Below are 12,284 nucleotides of genomic sequence, written 5' to 3'. Positions count from 1 at the left end.
AACAACAAGAGCTGACCTCAGAATGTCTTGCACAGATACAGCTCAAACATTGAATATTTTTGTCTGTCATTCCATGAAGAGGACTTACATGATTGCAGAGATCAAGATAATACTGGTTTTTGGAAATAAGCTTTTGAAAAGTAGAAAACATCAAGAGTTCACTTCATTATGTGCTTTCTTTGGAATCAGAGTTAATTCAGGCCAATTTGAATGAGTAGCAATTTGACACTTGTGCTAAGAGGGGTTAGAGACCGTTAATTCAATCGATAGAAATCTGATATCAAAAGACAGCATTATACATATTTAAATAGATCATAAGTTCAAACATGTTTCCCAGGCATTGCAATATCACACCTTCCCTTGTAAATATTTAAAGGAGAAGGCTACATTTGAAAGAATGTGATGCGGAGTAGCGCAAAATTAAAAGGTACATATACAAAACAGCCCAAAGAACACAGACATCTGTATGAGAACAAACAGATACCCCCTCTAAGATCGTCTGTCTTCTAATACTACAAAAATGTGTGCCACTTGGTCTTTTGTTTCCATTTCAATATGTTTTAGGTTGATTCTTTGATGCTGGCACTTTCATGGTTTCTCATGCTTTCAGTTGAGTTCAGAGATTTCTTTAATGCAGCCTCAGAGGGACACCGGAGATGCAGACAGCACAAAATCTGCTGAGCACAAACAATGTCTGATTCTCATAACTGACTCTCCTCTTAACACAATCTCTTACTTGGTGTTACTCATGCTAAAAAATAAATGGTCGACGTTATTACTTGCTTAGGGCTGCCACAGCAAATATCACAGACGAGGTAGATTAAAAAATGGATATTTTCTCACAGTTCTAGAGGCTGGAAGTCCAAGATTAAAGTGTTGACAGATTTAGTTCCTTCTGAGGCAGAGCTCCCTCCCAGGTTTGCAGATGGCCATCTACCCCTATGTCTTCCCTCTACATGTATGTTTCCCTGGTGTCTCTTTATGGGTCCAAATTTTCTCTTCTTATGATGATACCAGGTAGATTAAATTAGGGTCATTTAGAAATTTGTCATTTTAAAGGTCCTACATCCAAATCCAGTCACATGCTGAGGTACTACTGGGGGTTAGAGTTTCAATACAAGAAATTCATAGGGACATAGTTCAGCCCATAACATCTTCTACGTATCATGAGATGTATTTTCCAGTTATCCATCTATCTAACTCACCCTGACGAACCTCTGAATTCTCTCTTATAATTTTTAGAAATATATCTAGAGAAATCATGAAAAAGCCAGTTCTAAATTCATTCTGGTTCAAATCTATGAATATCAGTTTCAGTTCAACTCATGCATTCAAGTAAACAGATGTGTTTACATGTTTATGTGTTGCAGGGAACTCATGACATGGTAAGAGCTGTTCTCTGTTTTCCCATTCCTGGAATTAATTAACCAACTTCTGTTATAATTGCTTATTGTAAATCTTACAAGTAAAGAAGGATGAAAAAAAAACTAAGACATTGGAAGGAGAAGCAACAGGGAAAGAAAAGGCAATATCCATTATTCTAGAGAATAGTAAAATCATCTCCTGAGAAGATAGAATATTGCTTGCTTTCAGGACAATTAAAATGTGACAGAAAATGAAGCAAAAACTATAATAGCAAGATTATTTAACTTAAATGGGACCAAATCAACACAGTCTATTAAAAGTGATTTCCATCAAATCATACACATTTTTGATTAAATAACTGATCCTCCCCCAAAATAAAGACTTTGCAGTCATTCAACATTTTCAGATGGTTAATCATTTTCTCTTTTAACTTATGAACATATGACACAGGAAGTATAACATGTCAGCCATTCAGTAATATTTAGAAAATATTGTCAAGAGGAAGCTAAAAAGAGTTAATTCAACAGCAATAATAAATAGAATTACCTTATGACCCAGCAATCCCTCTACTGGGTATATATTCCAAAAACTCAGAAACATTGATACGTAAGGACACATGCAGCCCCATGTTCATTGCAGCATTGTTCACAGTGGCCAGGACATGGAAACAACCAAAAAGCCCATCAATAGATGACTGGATAAAGAAGATGTGGCACATATACACTATGGAATACTACTCAGCCATAAGAAATGATGACATCGGATCATTTACAGCAAAATGGTGGGATCTTGATAACATTATATGAAATGAAATAAGTAAATCAGAAAAAAACAGGAACTGCATTATTCCATACGTAGGTGGGACATAAAAGTGAAACTAAGAGACATTGATAAGAGTGTGGTGGTTATGGGGGGAGGGAGGAAAGGGAGAGGGAAAGGGGGAGGGGGAGGGGCACAAAGAAAACTAGATAGAAGGTGACAGAGGACAATCTGACTTTGGGTGATGGGTATGCAACATAAGTGAATGACAAGATAACCTGGAGTTGTTATCTTTGAATATATGTATCCTGATTTATTGATGTCGCCCCATTAAAAATAAAATTATTAATACAGCCTCAGAGGGACACCGAGGCTGTATTAATATATTCTGAAAATACAATATCAGAAAAATTAAAAAAAAGAAATAACCATAAGTCTACAAAAAAAAGAGTTACATATAAATTCCTCAAAAAGATAATCAGAGTTATCCTATGACAAAGAATTCATACTTTTAAGTTTATAACCAAGAGAAAATACAAATGAAACCATATGTTACACAAAACCTAGTAGAGGAATATTCATAGCAGCCATATTCAAAGGAGAAACAAAGTGGAAACAAGTCAAATGTCTATCAACTGATTAACAGATGAAGAAAATATGGTATATCCATACAATGAAATATTATTCAGCAACATAAAGAAATCAAGCACTAGTACCTGCTACCACAAGAATGATCCTCATTAACATTACACTAAGGAAAAGAAACTAGTCTGAAAGGTCCATATATTAAATGATTCTATTTCTATGATAGTCTGAAATAGGCAAATGCAGAGAGACAGAAAGTAGATTAGTATTTGCTTAGGACTGGGGCGGGTTGCAGGGAATGGGAATAGACTGATAATAGGTATGGGGTCTTTTAGGAGTAAAGAACATGTTCCAGGCCCATACCCAAATGCCTGAGGCATCAGCAGAGGGGGTGGTGGGCCAGCAGACAGACCACATTTAGGGAACACAGAAGCCATACCCACTGGACTCCTGTGGCCACACCCTTTTTATACACAGACAGAATGGGAAGGCAGAGAAATGCAACCCAAATGAATCAAGAGAAATCCCCAGAAAAAGAATTGAATGAGTCAGATATAAACAAATTACCGAATGCAGAATTTAAAATAATGATTGTTAGGATGCTCAAAGATCTTAGAAGCAATAGATGGAAATAATGAGCACCTAAATAAAGAGATAGCAAATATAAAAAAGGACATTGAAATAATAAAAAAGAATCAGTCAGAAATGAAAATACAATATCAGAAATGAAGACCACAATGGAAAGAATTAAAAGCAGATGGATGAAGCTGAGGATTGAATCAGCAAGTTAGAGGACAAGATAAACGAAGGCATGGAAACACAGCAGCAAAAAGAAACAAGACTTAAAAAGTCTGAGGAAACTATAAGAGAGCTCTGTGACAACATGAAGAGAAATAACATCCGCATCATAGGGGTCCCTGAAGAAGAAGAGAAAGAACAAAGGGTTTGATTTGTTCAATCAAATCATAGCTGAAAACTTCCCTAAATTGATCCAGGAAAAAGTCACACAAGTTCAAGAAGCACAGAGAACTCCATTAAAGAGAATAGCAAAGAAATCCACACAAAGACACATCATAATTAAAATACCAAAGCTAAGAGATAAAGAGAAAATATTAAAAGCTGCTAGAGAAAAAAGACTATCACCTATAAAGGAGCCCCCAAAAGGATGACATCCGACTTCTCAACAGAAACACTTGAGGACAGAAGGGAATGATGGCAAGGAATACTCAAAGTAATGCAGAGCAAGAGCCTACAACCAAGACTACTTTATCCAGCAAGGCTATTACTTAAAATTGAAGACGAAATAAAAATAATCTTCCCAGAAAACAAACAAACAACAAAAAAAAAAAACCTCAAGGAATTCATTACAACCAAACCAATGCTGCAAGAAATCTTAAGGGGCCTGTTGTAAACAGAACAAAGGGGGAAAAGAATATAGTAAAAGAGAAAGATAGCTTTAAAGAATAAAATGGCAATAAACAACTACATATCAATAATAACCTTAAATGTGAGTGAATTAAGTGATCCACTCAAAAGACATAGGTAGCTGCATGGGTAAGAAAACAGGATACATACATATGCTGTCTACAAGAGACACATCTCAAAACAGAAGATACACAGACTAAAGTAAAAGGATGGAAAAAAATATATCATGCAAATGGAAATGAAAAAAAAGTTGGAGCAGTAATACTTATATCAGACAAAACAGACTTTAAAATAAAGGCTATAGTAAAAGATAAAGAAGGTCACTAAACAGTGATAAAGGGAGCAATCCAACAGGAAGATATAACCATTATAAATATCTACACACCTAATATAGGAGCACCTGAATATATAAAGCAGACTTTGATGGATATAAAGGGTGAGATCAACAGCAAGACTATAATAGTAGGAGATTTCAATACCCCACTTAGATCACTAGATAGATTCTCAAGAAAAAAAATTAACACAGAAATAGCAGACTTAAAGGACACACTAGATCAACTGGATTTAACAGATATTTTCAGAACCTTTCACCCTAAAGCAGCAGAGTATACATTCTTTTCAAATGTTCATAGTACATTCTCTAGGATAGACCACATATTAGGGCACAAGATTTCTCAACAAATTTAAGATTGAAATCATATCAAGCATTTTCTCTGATCACAATGGCATGAAACTAAAAATCAACCACAACAGAAAAACTGAAAAATATTCAAACACATGGAAACTAAATAGCATGATATTAAATAATGAGTGGATTAACAATGAGATCAAAGAAGAAATTTTAAAATTCCTACAAACTAATGATAACAAGCATAAAACAACTTAAAATTTATGGGACACAGCAAAAGCAGTCCTGAGAAGGAAGTTCATAGCATTACAGGCATACCTTAAAAAGCTAGAAAAAGCTCAAATAAACAACCTAACCCTGCATCTAAAATAACAAGGAAAAGAACAGAAAATAAAGCCCAGAGGTAGTAGAAGGAAGAAAATAATAAAGATCAGAGTGGAAATAAATGACATAGAGGCTAAAAAAAAACAATACAGAGTATCAGTGAAACCAAAAGCTGGTTCTTTGAAAGGGAAAACAAGATCGATGAACCTTTAACCAGTCTCACCAAGAAAAAAAGAGAGAGGACTCAAATAAATAAAATTAGAAATGAGAGTGGAGAAATAACAACTGACACAACAGAAATACAAAATATTATAAGAAAATACTATGAAGAATTCTAAGCCAAAAAATTAAACAACCTAGGTGAAACGGTCAAATTCCCTGAAACACATATTTTTCAAAAATCAATCTGGAAGAATCAAAAAACCTAAACAGACCAATTATAACAAATAAGATCAAAACAGTTATCAAAAAAACCCAACAAACAAAAGCCCTGGGCCAGATGGCTTTATTGGTGAATTCTACCAAAGATTCAAAGAAGAACTAACTCCTATCCTTCTCAAACTATTTCAAAAAAATTACAGGAAGGAAGACTTTCAAGTTCCTTTAATGAGGCGAGCATAATTCTGATTCCAAAACCAGGCAAAGACAAGACAAAGAAAGAAAATTATAGGCCAATTTCCCTGATGAATTTAGATGCTAAAATCTTCTACAAAATATTAGCAAACTGATCCAGCGATACATGAAAAAAAATCTACATCATGATCAAGTGGGATTTATTCTGGGGAGACAAGGATGGTACAATATTCATAAATCAATTAATGTGATTCATCACATAAACAAAAAGAAGGAGAAAAAACACATAATTTCAACAGATGCAGAAAAAGCATTTGATAAAATATAGCACCCATTTACGATCAAAACTCTCAGCAAAGTGAGAACAGGGAACATACCTCAACATGACAAAGGCCATCTATGAAATTCCACAGGCAACATCATAATTAATGGTCAAAAATTAAAAGCAATCCCCCTAACATCAGGAACAAGGAAGAAGTGCCCCCTTTCACCACTCTTATTCAACATAGTTCTGGAAGTCCTAGCTACAGCAATCAGACAAGAAGAAGAAATATAAAGCATCCAAATTGGAAAAGAAGGAGTAAAACTGTCATTATTTGCAGATGATATGATACTGTACATAGAAAACTCTAAAGTCTCAGTCAAAACACTACTGGACCTGATAAATGAATTTAGCAAGGTGGCAGGGTATAAAATTAATACACAGAAATCAGAGACATTTTTATACACCAACAATGAAGTATCAGAAAGTGAAATTAAGGAAACAATCCCCTTCACTATTGCAACCAAAAAAATAAAGTACCTAGGAATAAATTTAACCAAGGAGGTTAAAGACTTGTACTCGGAAAATTACAAAACATTGATAAAACAAATCAAGGAAGATACAAACAAGTGGAAGCATATACCGTGCTCATGGTTAGGAAGAAGAAACATAATCAAAATGTCTATACTACCCAAAGAAATTTATAAATACAATGCAAAACCAATTAAAATACCAATTATATACTTCAAAGATATAGAACACATATTCCAAAAATTTATATGGAACCAAAAACAAAAAACAAAAAACACGAATTGTCTCAGCAATCTTGAAAAAGAAGAATAGAGTGGGAGGTATCACACTTCCTGATCTTCCTGATAATCAAGTTATTCTATAAGGCCATTGTACTCAAAACAGCCTGGTACTGGCATAAGAACAGGCATATAGATCAATGGAACAGAATAGAGAACCCAGAAATAAACCCATAGCTTTACAGACAATTGATATTTGATAAAGCAGATAAGAGCATACAATGGAGTAAAGACAGTCTCTTTAACAAATGGTGTTGGGAAAATTGAACAGCTACTTGCAAAAAAAATGAACTAGACCACCAACTTACACCATTCACAAAAATAAACTCAAAATAGATAAAAGACTTAAATGTAAGTCATGAAACCATAAGCATCTTAGAAGAAAACATAGGCAGTAAGCTCTCTGACATCTCTCACAGCAATATATGCTGATTTATCTCCACGGGCAAGTGAAATAAAAGAGGATAAACAAATGGAACTATATCAAATTAAAAAGCTTTTGTACATCTAAAGGCAATATGAACAGAATAAAAAGACAAACCACACCGTATTGAGAACATATTCAACAATACGTCTGATAAAGGATTAGTAACCAAAATTTATAAAGAACTTGTAAAACTCAACACCAGGAAGACAAACTATCCAATCCAAAAATGGGTAAGATAAATGAATAGACACTTCTCCAAAGAGGACATACAGATGGCCAACAGACAAATGAAAAAGTGTTCAACATCACTAGTCATTAGAGAAATGCAAATTAAAACCAGAATGAGATTCTACCTCACACCAGTCAGAATGGCGCTCATCAATAAAACAACACATGATAGGTGCTGGCGAGGATGTGGAGAAAGGGGAACCCTCCTGCACTGCTGCTAGGAATGCAGACTGGTGCAGCCACTGTGGAAAACAGTATGGAGATTCCTCAAAAAATTAAAAATGGAACTGCCTTTTGACCCAGCCATCCCACTTTTAGGAATATATCCCAAGAACAACATATCACTGACTCAAAAAAAGAAATCCACTCCCATGTTTATGGCAGCATTGTTCACAATAGCGAAGATCTGGAAACAGCCCAAGGGTCCGTCAGTGGACAAGTGGATTAAAAATTGTTGTACATATACACAATGGAATATTATGGGGCCATGAAAAAAAAGGAAATATTACCTTTTGCAACAACATGGATGGACCTGGAAACTATTATGTTAAGTGAAATAAGCCAGGCAGAGAAAGAAAAATATCATATGACCTCACTCATTTGAGGAATCAAAGGAACAATGTGAACTGAGGAACGGAATTAAACCTGAAGGGAAGGGGGGAGGGCGCTTTTGGAAGAGGGGCAAGGGAGATGTTGAGGGGAATACAGAGGGGGATGCAATCGGGCAACAGTAGAATTTATGTAAACACAATAATTTAAATTAAATTTTTAAAGAAAGAACATGTTCCAAATTAGATTATGGTGTTGGTTGAACAATTCTGTGAATAAACTATAAAACATTGACTCATCCACTTGATATAAATAAATTCAAGTGCAATGGATTATAAGCAATGATTTTAAGATGTCCATTGACCCTCAAGTTTGTTTTTTAATTTAACTCATGCTGTCTCTTTATGAAGCACAAAGGTATTTTGACTAGCACTATTTATCACTAAAATAAATTTTTATAGAAAGAAAAAAGTATTTATGAACTTAGAATATCAAAGAAACAATTTACTTTGTGTCCATGTTCAAGGCCACCTGTAACCTCTGACTGCAGTCAGTTTACCTTTGTAACCTCCCTTCCTTGTACAAATAAACCATCCATTTCGTTTTGGATTCAAAGCAAACGGGATCATTATGTTTGTAGAGTGTCCCATGGCTTTGCTATTCTAGCAATCTGTTACCTATAAATAATGCAAGATCTTTTCCTTCTCCAAATGACTTTCGTGCATCATGAGTCTTGATACATGGGACAAAAAAAAAAAAAAAAAAAAAAAAAACACCAGAAAAAAGAAAAGAAATCACCCTGCAGTCATGGAATTTAATTTCTTTCTAGTTCCCAACTAAATTATTATTCTCAACTATCCTCTCTTTTGTAGTTGCATCAAAAGGCAACTTTAAGACATTTAATCATTTTATTTTTATTTTTATTAAATCCAAGGCAAATCACAATTAGTCTGAAAAGTTCTTGTATTTTGTTTGGAAATACAGAGAGCAAAAAAAAAAAAAAAGAAAGAAATCAGTTTCTATGTGACCCCTGAACTCTGAACCACAACCTCCTTGCCACCGAAGCGTTCAGCACCTTAATCTCCCCTCTCTGCACCGCTGGCGTAGTGCTGAGAAAAGAAAACAGGAAAAATAATCTCCGACTTCATCAATTTTTCATGAATTTTCATTTAGGCCAGAACCCCCTTTTACCCTGGTCGATAGATCAAGCTGCTGTCATATAACCACCACCTGGGGCTACAGCTGCTCTCTCTGGGGGCTGCCACCGAGCCGGGCTTCATGGCAGGCTGCGCTGCGACACTCCCTCCGCGCGCACGAGGACCCGGTGCACCTGCCGCTCTGCACACAGTGGGCACTGGGGCTCCCACGGAAACCCTATCTGCACCAGCTAGCCTGGCCCTGGCGGGGGGAGGGCATCAGGAAGCTGCGCCTTCACATCTTCAGTGTCCCATACGTGCCTTGCTGCGGATCATGCCGTTCTGTTTTCTAAATATGTGAAACTCACTTTTTGCAGAAAGACCTTCCCTAAAGGTCAAGTGTTTTTGCAAAGTGCATATGGATTGCATACCCGTCTCCTCCCCCCCCCCAAAAAAAAAGCAAGGAGGGAAAGCAAATATGAGGTTATTCAAATCTTCCTGATAAGAATGGGTTCTGAATATTCCTTTCCTCCCCTACCTTGTTCCTTGACATAAAACTGAATGTATTAAGTAAGAACAAGAGGACTTCGATACAAGCCCTCATGACAGGTAGCAATAAAATCGCATCTTCCATACAACAGCTGAAACCAAGATTTAATTTAAAAATGACAACCGAGGTGAAGCAAAAAAGAATTCCATCTTTTATCATTAATCATTTCACAATTAAAGGTGTAACAAACTTGTTTCCTGCTTATCCATACTCTCGACCACCTAGTTATACCTGACTCAGTAGTTCTCAACTGATTTCAACCCTTCTCAGCCCTCTAACCTGGGGGCACTTGGCCATGTTGGGAGACATTCCTGGTTGTCATAAAGCGGGTTAGGAAGGCCCTGAACAAAGGTCAGAGATGTTGCTATACTACCCTACAATGCACAGTACAGATGCCCACGACAAAAACACCCTGTTCCAGGTCCCCCACACCCCTTCAGAGCTAAAGTCTGGGAAGAACAGACAGCATTTTCCACGTCAACTCCACCTCCCACACAATCTGCCCAGAGCCCAGAGACACTGATTTGACCACCGTGTGACATTTACATTCCCAACCACTTTTTCACTTGGAAAATTATTCCCTTGATATTCTCGTCAATTCACCACCAATATCCCATCCACTCTGACACCACCTCTGAGACGCTGCACCAGCACGTCCTTCCACTGCCCACTGTAAAGGTTCGGGTTCCGAGCAGCAGTGACGCTCTGAGCCCCTGTTCACTACCGGGCTCACAACCTACCCGGGCAATCACGTCTACTTCTGTCCGCTCCCATGGTTTCCACCTCTATCTGCGAAAAATCTTGCCTCTCAATTCCAGAAACTTCAAAACAATAAAATAGAAGAGAACATGAGGTCTTTTCACCTCGGTATCTCTCTCACTGTAATGGCAAACAACACAGCCAAAGCTATGGATGGTAGTATCACACATACACACACACACACTCTCACACACACACACATATACACACACATGGGAGTCCCTTTATATCCCCCAAATCGACCATAGTACTATGATGTATAATTTCTGAGCATGATTCTAACTATTCTTTTCATCTCCATGCTATATTCAGTTTAAAATCTAATAATAACCTTCTTCTGAGTTTTTTGACAGGTTCTTAATTCCTCTTTGATTTCAATCATCCTTCTTTTAACCCAATCTTTAATTTTCCATCAAAGACTCTCCTTTTACAGAACAAAGAAGTCTAGACTTTAGGACGTAGTATATGCCTATCTTTCAGAGGCATGCTGCCCACCAACCTCATATCAACCTACCTGCAGTTCTCCCAGTACACAATGATTTTGAGCTACCATTGTTTTCTCTAATGTATGAAGAATAGATGTACCATAATTGAACTATTATGTTAAGGGTTCAAAAATATGAAGGACAAAGGTATATTAGCTGGTAAAGGAAAAACACATATAATTTATACCATTTTATAAAAAGACGTTGGTTACTAATGCTGTTGAAAAATCAAAATGTTTTGACCCAAATTTCCATATTAATATATTTTAAGAAGCACAAGAAAAGACAGAAGACTGATGAACTAATGGGAAAGAGATGAGTAGCATATAAATGAATACTGTTTGATACTGTGTTGCCTCAAATGACATTAAAAGAAAGAATGTTATTCACCAGCTAAATTCAATTTACATTTCTGAATTTAGAAGACTTCTGTTTTCCTCTGTAGATCAAAAATAGTTTTAGCATTTCTCAAAGCTCACTGATTTAAAAACTTTTTAAAACTACTGTCACAGTACTGGGAAAAAAAGCCATGGTTTAAAATTTTCCTCCTAAAACAGTTTAATTTATTATTAATGATGCAATAAGGAGAGAAAGCAATCCTTCAGATTACTAAAAAATAGTATGTGATGCATGTTTATTAAGAGCAGTTTTAACAAAGATAAGTTTCTGCTATAAAAAAAATTGTAAATTTATACCTGCTCAACAATAAAATAACTGACTAATTTAAATAATCTTTAATAGTAAGAACAAAATTTAGTTAAGAATTAACTATGGTTATATGTTGCTAAATAGATAAAACAAAAAATTTAAAAATTCTTCATTTTTATTTCTAGAAAATAAGCCAGATTTATTTTAATTTTTCCAAATATGGCACAATTCTATGAAATTGAAAATTAGAAGAATCAGACTCTGACACAGAATTCCTCTTTAATGAATTATCTAAGTCTTGGTCACATAACTCTCACAAATTTCATTTTATCTATAAAAGGGGAGAACAACGTCTGTTATATTTACTATAAAGGGATCAGGTGGGGAGAAAAGATCAACAGAATTTGACACTGAAATATTTCAATATTTTTCAAAAGTTGCAGAATTAAGATATTTCAAAATAGTAATGAAACAGGAATATTTGCATTCTTAAGGTTTTCGTGTATGTTTCAAATCTCACTAAAGATTTGAATTTAATGCCTTTATAAAGGAAGTTATCAAAATGAAATTAACTGGTGTTCGGTGCAAAATGGCATTGCTTGCTCAGTTCCTAAGGCTCTTACCCCGAGGACCTTCACAGAACAACTTGGGTTTAGGATTCTTGTAACCTGCTCTTATTGGCCTTACACATTTCAAGCACCAGTAGGTTCCAGATTTTCTGGTATAAACTATAGCTCAAAAGACTGAACACTCGCGAACAACAGCTTTCATA

The 12,284-nt window shown here is 35.7% G+C and overlaps 1 protein-coding gene across 20 annotated transcripts in view; it reads right to left on the bottom strand.

The window, feature by feature from the left end:
* The window catches only part of ROBO2 (roundabout guidance receptor 2), a 1,433,919-nt gene that overhangs the window by 583,591 nt on the left and 838,044 nt on the right, over positions 1-12,284 (bottom strand). The window lies entirely within an intron of this gene.

The sequence above is a fragment of the Saccopteryx bilineata genome, chromosome 8 (assembly GCF_036850765.1).
Source record: "Saccopteryx bilineata isolate mSacBil1 chromosome 8, mSacBil1_pri_phased_curated, whole genome shotgun sequence".
Classification (NCBI taxonomy): Eukaryota; Metazoa; Chordata; class Mammalia; order Chiroptera; family Emballonuridae; genus Saccopteryx; species Saccopteryx bilineata.
The sequence above is the reverse complement of the archived record's forward strand: the minus strand, read 5'-3'. Positions and strand labels throughout refer to the sequence as shown.